The 10,829-nt window shown below is 54.0% G+C and overlaps 1 pseudogene; it reads right to left on the bottom strand.

The window, feature by feature from the left end:
- Window positions 1-393: 393 nt before the first annotated feature.
- LOC123146874 (formamidopyrimidine-DNA glycosylase-like) lies at window positions 394-10,449 on the bottom strand (annotated as a pseudogene).
- Window positions 10,450-10,829: the final 380 nt, after the last annotated feature.

The following is a 10,829-nucleotide window of genomic DNA, read 5'->3' as shown; positions in this document are numbered from 1 at the left end:
GACCAGTTCTAGTGTATTTTGTTTGGAACATTTTCATATTTGATACAACATCACATATCAAATATCACAAAAAACTATAATGAAGACTGTCCAATTTTTTCAACACATTTATGGCCTAACTCAAGAGGAGAATCTGACCATTTGGATTTCATAGTAAACATAGATGGAAAGTTCAGACAGATGCATTTTCTGTTCATACGGTAATATGATATTAATTTCTGCAGTTCAGGAAATCGACACAAGGTTATGAAATTCCGAAGATTTCAAATGGTTTCATTCCCACTGGAATGTAATATGGTGTAAAACACATAACCAACATACTATACACTAAATTGACGTTTGACAACGTTGAACCAACATACACTGAATTTCTTTCATCTTCTTCCAGATGAATCATTTGGTAGTTTTCAATTTATTCTTGGACAAATTTCCTGTACCTCGGCCTGATACGGTGCAGTTGGCCCGTCCAAATCATGCTCATCATTGCTATCGGCAACAGTTTTGTTTGGTTCCATAGTCTCGACATCATCTTTGCCGCCATGTTTAATGCTTGGTTTCTTCTAGCCACCAGATTTTCCTTGTTTTTTTTTTGGAGGGGGCACTTATGGTATCCTTGTTTTGCTGTCCCCTGACAGCCCGGAATGTTGCCACCCTCTTTCTTGGCTTCAAATTGTCATCATCTTCTCCTTCTACCCTTGCTTCCTTGGCATCACCATCCTCACTCACTTGCCCTGGGCTAGCCACTACCTTTTTGTTAGATTGGGTCCCAGACAGCTTCTGTAGTTGTGGCACATATATAGGCTGTAGTCTAATAGAGAGAGAACAAATCAGAGGGTTAGATAGATTTAGGATGGTAGAAGGCATGGTAGTGAAGTACTGTTGCTCAACCTGCCACCAGCTGTTATGAATTCAATGTTCTTTCCTGCAATAACCAGAAATTGGATAAATCTAACGAGGACCAAAGGACAACAAACTGGACCAAATAATTACTGAAATTCCGATAAATCCAACATAATTGTCACAGTTCATCATACGAAATGCAAAACTACGATGAGTTCCGGTGGTGACCATTTTTTCTCAAATAACGGCTGAGACGTTGTTCAAGACTACCCCGTTTTTTTTAGAAACTCGCCATCGACTTCACCAGGCTTCTTGCCCCAGCGGTGATGAAACAACCATTCCACAGGAAAGGGATCACAATCAGCATCAACATCAACAGCATATTTCACAACCTAATAATTTCTTGGGTCAAGACACAACAATTCTGCAAGGTAAATACAGTAGTACAGTAAAGTACAGTTACTCAAAACAATAAAAAGTTAGAGTAACCTCTTGGCTGCTTTGGTGTATTGCTTCACAACTCTCCCTTGTTAGGCTTGAAGCAATCTGCAATGGATGGGTTTTCGATTACAAAGAATAACATGAACTCTGTTACGACCAAGCAGCACTGAAACACAAGTGCAGAAGATGCAGCAGTTCTATCTATTGAACAGTAGCAGCTTTATCTATTAGGTGTGTTAATTAGGCAAAATTGTTAGGGATAAGATCAGATTGCTACAGGTCCCTGGCATGGCTATTAATACCTTTTGAATATTAGTTGGAGATAAGCGAAGAATAACAAAATAAATTCCTAGTCCTTTCCCATCTTGTACAATCAGGCCTCAACAATCAAGTGCGACTGTCCAACCATTGGTCCTAGGACCCGTACATTTTTTAGAGAAAAGGCGCCGGCTGAACCCGAGGAGAGCTCGAACCTAGCCTGTCTTTGAATTAACAAAGCCATCAACCGGCCAGGATTACAAGGGCACCACATTACAAAGGGGGTGAATGCAAAGCAAAGCGGAAAGAAGATACAAGGTGCTAGGCAAAACAGCACAATGGCAACAGCAGAGCACCGTTACCAACGACCAGCACTACGCCTACACCAAGTAGCCAACTAAGTGCTCGGGAGGAGGGACACGCCATGCAAGCATTGAGCGCCGGCTACATCCACGGTCATACTTGGGCAACACTTGAGCTGTCTCCACCATTGCAAAGGGCCACTACACTTTCACCCAGGCTCGACGGGTGCCGCACTAGCGCCCAGCAGAGTGGCTGCCACATAGCCCAGCTCAAGGTGACCGAGCGCCATAGGAGAAGCAGACATCTCTGACCCACAAGCAACGGAAGACCAACCAGACGAGAACCAAAGTCGGCAGAGGTAGCACGGAGCACGGGACGTGAGCTGTCGGACGAAGGCGCGCAACCATGAAGAAGACAGAAGAAGCATCACAACGCATGGGCGAGGCCGAGCAGGATGTAGCAGGAAAACCAGGCCGTCATGCTTCGGAACCGAGACACCGACTGCTCCACCACTAAGAGCAAATCCCGACCGCCGCCTTCAAGAAGGAGCACGCCACCGAGATGCTGTCGACGCCCAGACCAAGGGAGAACCAGCTTTCGACGGAGCTCAGTGAGGAGGCGGGAGGGGGAGGGTCCACCCCCAAAGCCTCCAAGGAGGGGATTGGCGCCAAAGACGTCGACTTTGGGGGGCCACCGCGCCGGCTAGGGGTTTCCCCCGGAACCACACCCAAACGCCAGATCCGGCCATCTGGCACCATGGGACGACGAACGCTGCCACCAGGGACCAATGCCGGCACGGATCGGAGCAGATCGGGCCGGCACCAAAGCTCTACCATGGTGCTCGGCGAACTGCGATGAGCCACCGCTGCGCCGTCGACCGCGACCTCCACGCTGCCCACATAGTCGTGGGAGGCCGCGCGCCACCGACCGGGGCCGTAGCCCTCCATCCGAGGAGGAAGCGTCAGATCCCCACCACCACCTCCATCGGGGTCGCGTGCCAACGCCGAGCGCCCCTCTAGCAGGAGGGAGGGGGAGGGGGAACCGCGGTGGCAGCGCTAGGGTTGCCCCAGAGTCGCGGTGCCAAATCTAATCTGACAGAAGTCTAGGACCCGTACATTCCCATAACAAATTCAGAGTTCAAGTGCTGCACTTGGTGCAAGCCTCACACATTTTTGTACCAGTACCTGGTAAAGCACCTCGTGTGCAATCCAATTACCAATGCCTTGTATGAAGCTCTGCTCATTAAAAAAGGCAGGATGTCAGGTATGGTATGGTATCATAAGAAAATAGTACGAGTTAATTCTGTATATCATCGGAAAATATTATTATAGAATGTAGAGGCAAGAATTGCAATCGGTTCGATAGCGATCACCTGATAGTATGCTGGAGATCACCTTTTCTTTCATTGTCAATTTGCACAATTATGTTGGAGCTACATTTGCACCAACTGGCAGCCAGCACATACAGGCATTCAGGAGGAAATTAGCAACCTAAAGCAATTGCTGAGTGTACCATATGCGATGGAGATCATCATCCTAACCTGCTGGGCAATCTGGACAACTAGGAATGATCACATATTCCAACACATTCAGCCAAGCATATACAGATGCAGAAAGAAGCTAAAAGAAGAATTCAAATGGATCATCTACAGAGTCAAGAGGAAGGAATACAGTGGATTTGAGGCTTGGATCAAATCCTTTAGATAACTTGCTATGCTGCTGTTGTATTTGTTGTTTACCGTCTCTTCTTTCTTTCCTTAGTTTTGTTTGTATCTTCGATGTATAATTATTTTTTATTTTTTCAGACCTTATTCTTTGTACTATATATTTTTAAAAAATAATAAAAATACGCAGCAGAGTCCTGCTGTTTCCCTCAAAAAAAATCACCTGATAGTGTAAAAGGGCTTTTATTCCAATCTTCTTCTTGGTCAGTGAGTCCACAAAATTGTCAACGGACATCGGCTCAAAGAGAGCATCCGGACCTAGCTCAGAAATTGGAGGTACAGTTTCAGGATGCCAACAACAATTGAGTGAGCGAACTTGTACAAAATTTAAAGGACAAGTATCTCTAGATAATTTACAAAGAAACTTGCACATACATAATCAAATAACCGAACTCTTGCAAAGCGCCTCTTATCAGTGAAGGAAAACTCCAAGCCATCAAGCTGTAAAATGCGTAAATTTTAAAAGGTTAGGCGCATCAAAGTTCAAAATCAACTTCAAATGAGCCTTGGCTCCCAGTGTTAACAGGTTAGAGACATCAATAATAACTCCAAGCCGTGGAGCTCCTTCCCAGAAATCTTCAGGACGGACTAACTAGTGGGGAAATTCCAGACCTGGCCAACAATTGATGAGATACTGTTTTATTACAAGGGAGTTGGCTGTTATCCATTGATATATCACAGACCTTTTTTTACCTGCAACTCCATGAGGCCCTCAGGAGCTAACTCTAGTCCTGGCCAGTGTGCCATGGCTTAAAATTTAATTAGCTTAAACACATCAACAATAGATCCAAGCCATGGAGCTCCTTCCTAGCCACATTGAGGACAGACTAACCAGTAGGAAAATTCTAGGCCTAGCTACCTATCGATGAGATACTTTGTTTTATCATAGGGAGGTAACTGCTTAATTCGTTGATATCATGGAACTTATTTGTGCTAGCCACTCCCCGGGCCTCAAGGTGCTAACTATAGTCCGGGCGAGTGAGCCAGGACCTCCATATCCGATTTGCTGCCATTCCCCGGATCCTAAAATTCACTGATCCGGGATTTTATTAAGTGAGTAGTTTGTTTGTGCGGCTGACAGTGTGTTCATTAAGCTCGGTCTGTGCTACTGGAATAGGACAATTCCTGCTTATCACAATCACAGCGATCCTACAATTCACCAAGAAAGATATGACAAGAGCCGGGATCCTATTTAGCTTTCAACTTAGGAACTAATAATATCATAAGTTCAGGAGTCTCTTCAAGCACGGTCACAAAAGCAACACATAACCACCGATAATTCCGCATCGATACAAAACCTAAAAGAATCTGCACATTGTGCTTGGCCTCCTGACCTCAACGAAAAACTTGGAGTACTTGGACGGCCACTCGTCCTCGGAGTTGACAGCTGATCTGAAACCATCCATACTGGTAGGAGCTAGGGCCCTACCGGGTCTAGGCCGGAATGCGGGCGAGGTCTTGACCGCGGTGGCCGGCGTGCAGGCGCCGTCTCGCGCGGGAGGAGAGGCGGTGGCGATGGAGGAGGCGGCGGCTAGGTTAGGGTTGAGGAGCCGGGCAATAGAATATGTCTTATTGCTTAATTTCCAAAAGAGGGTCTTACAGCTGTTTATGTAATCTCGATGCTAATAAAAATAAGATAACTTAGGCTAAGCCCCTAACTAAACGCGCCCATTGGGCCTCCTCCGGCTATAAGTTGTGCCGGTCATAACATCTCTCCCCGCCTGCGCAAACAGCTCGTCCTCGAGCTGGAAGTCTAGATAGTGTTGGCGGAACTCGTCACGCTGCTCCCACGTGGTGTCCTCCTTCGGAAGGCCGTCCCACTGGATCAACAAGTACCACACCCCGCGATGCAGCTGGGCCTACAACACCTTCGCTGGCCCGGGAAGCACGCGTCCGTCGGAGGTCGGAGGAAGCACTGGCGGCTCCCCACGGAAGGGCTTCAGTAGCCCCACATGGAAGACGTCATGGATGCGAGCACCGGCCGGAAGCTGAAGGCGGTAGGCCACCTTTCCGATGCGCTCCAGCACGGAAAATGGCCCGGCATAGCGAGGGCCCAGCTTGCGCTTCACGCGCGGGTCAAGGGGCTGCGTAGAGTAGAGCGGTGAAGAAGGCGCAGCCACACCCAATCGCCCACCGCGAACTCTACCTCGCGATGGTGGCCGTCATAGTAGTGCTTGGCTAGCTGCTGGGCCTGAATGAGGCGTTGCCGCACCTCCGCAAGCATCTCGTCCCGGCTGCGAGGAAGGTCGCCCGCCGCCTCCGTCCGAGCCGTCTCCGGGTCAACCGGCGGGATGGGCGGGGGCGGTCGGCCATAGAACACCTCGAACGGCATGGCGTGCAGGGCGGAGTGATAAGAGATTTAGTAGCAATACTCCGTCCAGGTGAGCCATTCCACCCAAGCACGAGGACGATCACATGTGACGCAACGCAAATACATGCCAATCACCTTGTTGACCACCTCGGATTGGCTGTCCGTCTGAGGATGGAAGGTCGTGCTAAGGCGGAGTTTCAAGCCCGCCATCTAAAAGAGATCGCGCCAGACATGCCACGTGAACACCGGGTCCCGGTCACTGACGATCGAAGAGGGAAACCTGTCGAGGCGGACGATGTTGTCGAAGAAGGCCCGGGCCACGGAGGCGGCAGTGTAGGGATGGCCGGGCGCGATGAAGTGCGCGTACTTGGAGAAGCGGTCGACCACCATGAGGATGACGGACTTGCCGCACCTTGGGGAGGCCCTCGATGAAGTCCATGGAGATATCAGCCCAGACCTCAGAAGGCACCTCCAAGGGCTATAGCAGACCAGCCGGCCGCAGCGTCTCCGTCTTGTTACGCTGGCATGTAACACAAGACCGCACCTAGTCCCGGACCAGGACCCGATCGCCGGGGATGTAGAAATCAGCGCGGAGACGGTGGAGGGTCTTTTGCACACCCTCGTGGCTGGCTGAGTGTGCCAGCAGCAGAACCTGGTGACTGAGGTCGCAGTGATCTGGCACGAAGAGACGGCGCCCATGCAGGAGCAAGCCATCCGCCAAACGCCACGGCTCCTCCAGGTTGCCGGCATCAAGGCACTGTCGAAGGAGCTGAGCGTCCGGCGCGTCCGCAATGGCCCTGCGGGTGGCGCCAAAGAGGGCGAAGGAGGGCCCCGAGCGGATGTAGAGAGGCGCCCGTCAGAGTCGTCGACGTCTACGTCGTGGTCGGCGTCACGGCGAGACAAGGCGTCGGCCACGGTGTTATGGCGGCCCAGACGATACTTGATGGTCAAGTCGAAGCCAAAGAGCTTGCTGATCCACTGGTGCTGCGGTACGGTAGACAACCTCTGGTCCAATAAGAACTTGAGGCTGTAGTGATCCGTGCGTATCCGGAACAACCGTCCCCAAAGATATGGCTGTCAGTGGCGCACGGCCTGCACCAAGCCAATGAGATCCCTCTCATAGACCGCGAGCTTATGATGGCGCGCGGTGAAAGGCCTGCTGAAGAACGCGAGGGGCCCGTCTCCCTGATGAAGTACGACGCCGAACCCCACACCGGAGGCGTCGTAGTGCACCACGAGCGGCCGGTCGAAGTCGGGCATCTGGAGGATGGGACCCGTCGCGAGGGCTCCCTTGAGGGCCTCGAACGCCCCCGTTGCCTCCGCATCCCAGGCGAAGGCGTCGCGTCGCAGCAAGCGCGTGTGCGGGGACGCGATGAGGCCGAACTCCCGGATAAATTTCCGGTAGTACTCCGCGAGGCCCAAGAAGCCGCGGAGAGCTCGCGGTGAGTGCGGTGTTGGCTAGGCCGCGACCGCCGCCACCTTGTCGGCGTCCATAGCAACACCCTCGGCCGAGATGCCATGGCCGAGGTAGGCGACTGAAGGCATGCCGAACGAGCACTTCGAGCGCTTAAGATGAAGATGGTGCGCTCGAAGCTCGTTGAAGACGATGGCGACGTGCTGAAGGTGCTCCGCCCACGAGGCGTTGTAGATAAGAATGTCATCAAAGAAAACGAGCACAAACCGACACAAGTAGGGGCGGAGGACATCATTCATCAAGGCCTGGAAGGTCGCCGGGGCGTTGGAGAGGCCAAAAGGCATCACCAAGAACTCGAAGTGGCCGTGATGAGTCCGAAATGCCGTCTTGGCGACATCGTCCGGGTGCATCCGCACCTGGTGGTAGCCCGAACGGAGGTCGAGCTTGGTGAAGAAGCACGGCCCATGTAGCTCGTCTAGGAGCTCGTCGACGACCGGAATAGAAAACTTTTCCTTCAGTGTCTGGGCGTTAAGGGCGCGGTAGTCGATGCAGAAGCGCCACGTGCCGTCCGACTTGCGGACGAGGAGGAACGGCACCGAAAACGGCGAAGTGGAGATCTGGATGATGCCCAAGGCAAGCATGAGCGTGCACTACCGCTCCAGCACGTCCTTCTGCAGCTGGGCATAGCGGTAGGGGCGCACTGCAACCGGCATCGTGCCCGGCAGGAGATGAATGCGGTGATCATACACCCGGGCTGGCAGAAGGCCCTGTGGCTCGTCGAAGAGGTCGCGATGCTGCTACAGAAGGTGATCCAACAGTGGGTGCTTGGGGTCGGCAGCAGTTGCAGCCAGCTGCAGCTGCGGTGTCGCTAGTGAGGCACCACCCACGCCCTCCCACCAGACGCAGTGACCTAGGCGCTAGAAGGTCATCGTCATGTCATCAAAGTCCCAGAGATGGGACCGAGGGTCTGCAAGAAGTCGAGCCGAGGATGAAGTCGAAGCAGACCAAGTCAATGCCGACGCATGTGATGGTGAAGTGCTCATCGCCAATGGTGATGGGCACGTTCCGCGCCAGCCCATGGCATAGGAGGCGGTCACCGTTAGCCATAGTGACCCTGGGTTGCTCCCCGCCCGTCGGCTGAAGCGCTAAGCGACCCATGGTCGCCTCGGGAAGGAAGTTATGCGTGGAGCCCGTATCTAGGAGGGCCGCCAGGCGCTCGCCGTGAATCATCACCGGCAAGAGCATAGTCCGCTCGTCGCAGATGCCCGCGAGCGCATGGAGCGAGACCACGAGAGTCCTCGCCGGTGCGGGCGCCGGGGCAGCCTCCGTAGCAACTGGTGGAGGCAACTCGTCGAGCCCGTCGGCGGGTGTGTCCTCCTCGACGTAGTCGGCCGCTTCCAAGTAGAAGAGGCGCGGGCAGACATGGCCCGGCATGTAGGGCTTGTCGCAGTTATAGCAAAGCCCCTGGCGACGTCGCTCGAGCTGCTCGACCGGAGAGAGTCGACGGAAGGGCCGCGTTGTGGCCGGAGTGGTGGTTGCTGGAGCGGCCGGGGGCGGACGGCCCGGCACAGGTGGTGTCGGGGGCGGCCTGGCTGGCTGGCGGCCACCCCGAGCCGGTGACGCCTGCTGCAAGGCCTGCGTGCGACACTTGAAGGCGCGGGCGTAGTACATGGCCGTCTGGAGGTCCTGAGGTCCCCGAAGCTCCACGTGCACGCGGATGTGATCTGGTAGACCGCCGACGAAGAGCTCGGTCCGCTGACGAGCCGTCACGCCGGGCGCGTGGCATGCCAGGGCCTGAAAGCGGTCGGCGAAGTCTTGCACCATGGAGAAGAAGGGGAGGCGGCAGAGTTCCGCCAGCCATCTCCCGCGTCCCGGCGGCCCAAAGCGAATGAGGCATAGCTCACGAAAGCGCTCCCATGAGGGCAGGCACGCCCTCGTCCTGCTCGAGGGCGTAGTACCATGTTTGTTCGGCGCCTCGGACGTGATATGAGGCGAGCCAGGTGCGGTCCAACGCGAGCGTGCGTTGCCCCCGAAAGAACCGCTCACACTGATTAAGCCAGTTGAGGGGGTCCTCGATGCCGTCGTAGGTGGCGAAGTCAAGCTTGGAGAAACCGGCGGTGTCTGAGTATAACCGCCGTGCGCGTACAGCTCGACGGTACTGAGCAGCGAGGGGGATGGCGCCGGGACGGTGGACACAGGGGGTCCCCCATGAAACGGCAGCCCGTCGAGGCCAGCGTAGGGACCCGCGGAACCGGAGGGCCCGCCGTACTGCAGGGTGGGCGCCCGCTGTTCCGAGGCCATCGTGTAGACCGGATGCGGCGATGACCCGGCCAACCAGGCCGGAAGCGATGACGGCGAGGTTGGGAACCGGACCTGGTGGATCGAGACTCCCGCCGGCACGGCCAGAGCTGGCCTGGAGCTGAGCGGCGGTGACGCCGGGGCAGCTGCAGCGGCTGCTCCAGCGGGGCAACGGGCACGGCGGGAGCCGCGAGGGCCTGCGCCGACCACGCCGGCCAGAGCGGGGTGGTGAAGGGGGGAGTAGTACTATCTTAGTGAAACAATATGTTCGCAACTTCCAAGGTGAGATACCAAACGGAAAAGAGCACTTGCCTCTTGTACTTTGTGATGGCAACGCCCTTTATGTAGATCGCACCTGCCATCGCTGCAAACCCAGAGCATGCTCTTGTCAGTCGTCGGTGTTTGGCCAAGCCCGACAAATTGTTCCCATTCCAAACTCTCCATCGCTTGGAAAGATATTAATCAGCAATAATTATCATTGGGATATCATCAACGAGCAATTAAGCGAATTCTCCGCGTCAATCGAGCATAAATCATCGCCAACCAAGCAATTTGCTGCAGAACAAGCAATTAGCAAAGTAGGACGAGGCAGGGTAGGTCGGGGGAACTGTCGTGTGGAAGTAGTGGGTAATGACCGAACTGGAAGGAGGGGAAGGGCGGGGCGTCGAGGCAGAGCCAGAGGTTCTTGCCCCTCCGGCGCGCGGCCACGATGGTCCTGCCCACCATGGTTCTTACCCCGGCGGCGGCGGCGACGAGCTTGGACTTGGAGTCGTCCGCGACGGCGCAGCGCGTGATGGGGTGGCCCACGCAGTGCGCCTCCAGCGCCCGCCGCGCTGCTTCCACCTCCGGCAGTTCTGTCATCTCCGCTCTCCCCCTCTCCGGCGTCAGTCTCAGGCAGGCCGCGAGCGAGTCCGTCCCAACCGGGCCCAAGCGCGAATGGGTTGAGTTTGGGCGTCTCCTCAGGGCGCCTCGCATTAAGCGAAACCTATGGAACCCTCACCCAATGGGGAGAGAGATGGCCCGGCCCAGACGCGCGGGATGCCACAGCCTCGTTTTTTCTTTTTCCTTTTTTATGCTTTATGTTTCCGTTTTTTGCCTTTTTTCAAAAAAAAAGACTCTTTTAAAATATTCTATTTATATTTTACAAAAAACACTCTACAAAACAATATTTGAAAATGTTGACCAACAATTTGAAAAATATTAAATACATATAGAGAAAATGTTTACGACGCATACAAAAA

The sequence above is a fragment of the Triticum aestivum genome, chromosome 7A (genome assembly GCF_018294505.1).
Source record: "Triticum aestivum cultivar Chinese Spring chromosome 7A, IWGSC CS RefSeq v2.1, whole genome shotgun sequence".
Lineage (NCBI taxonomy): Eukaryota > Viridiplantae > Streptophyta > Magnoliopsida > Poales > Poaceae > Triticum > Triticum aestivum.
This window is presented reverse-complemented; position numbering and strand designations above follow the sequence as displayed.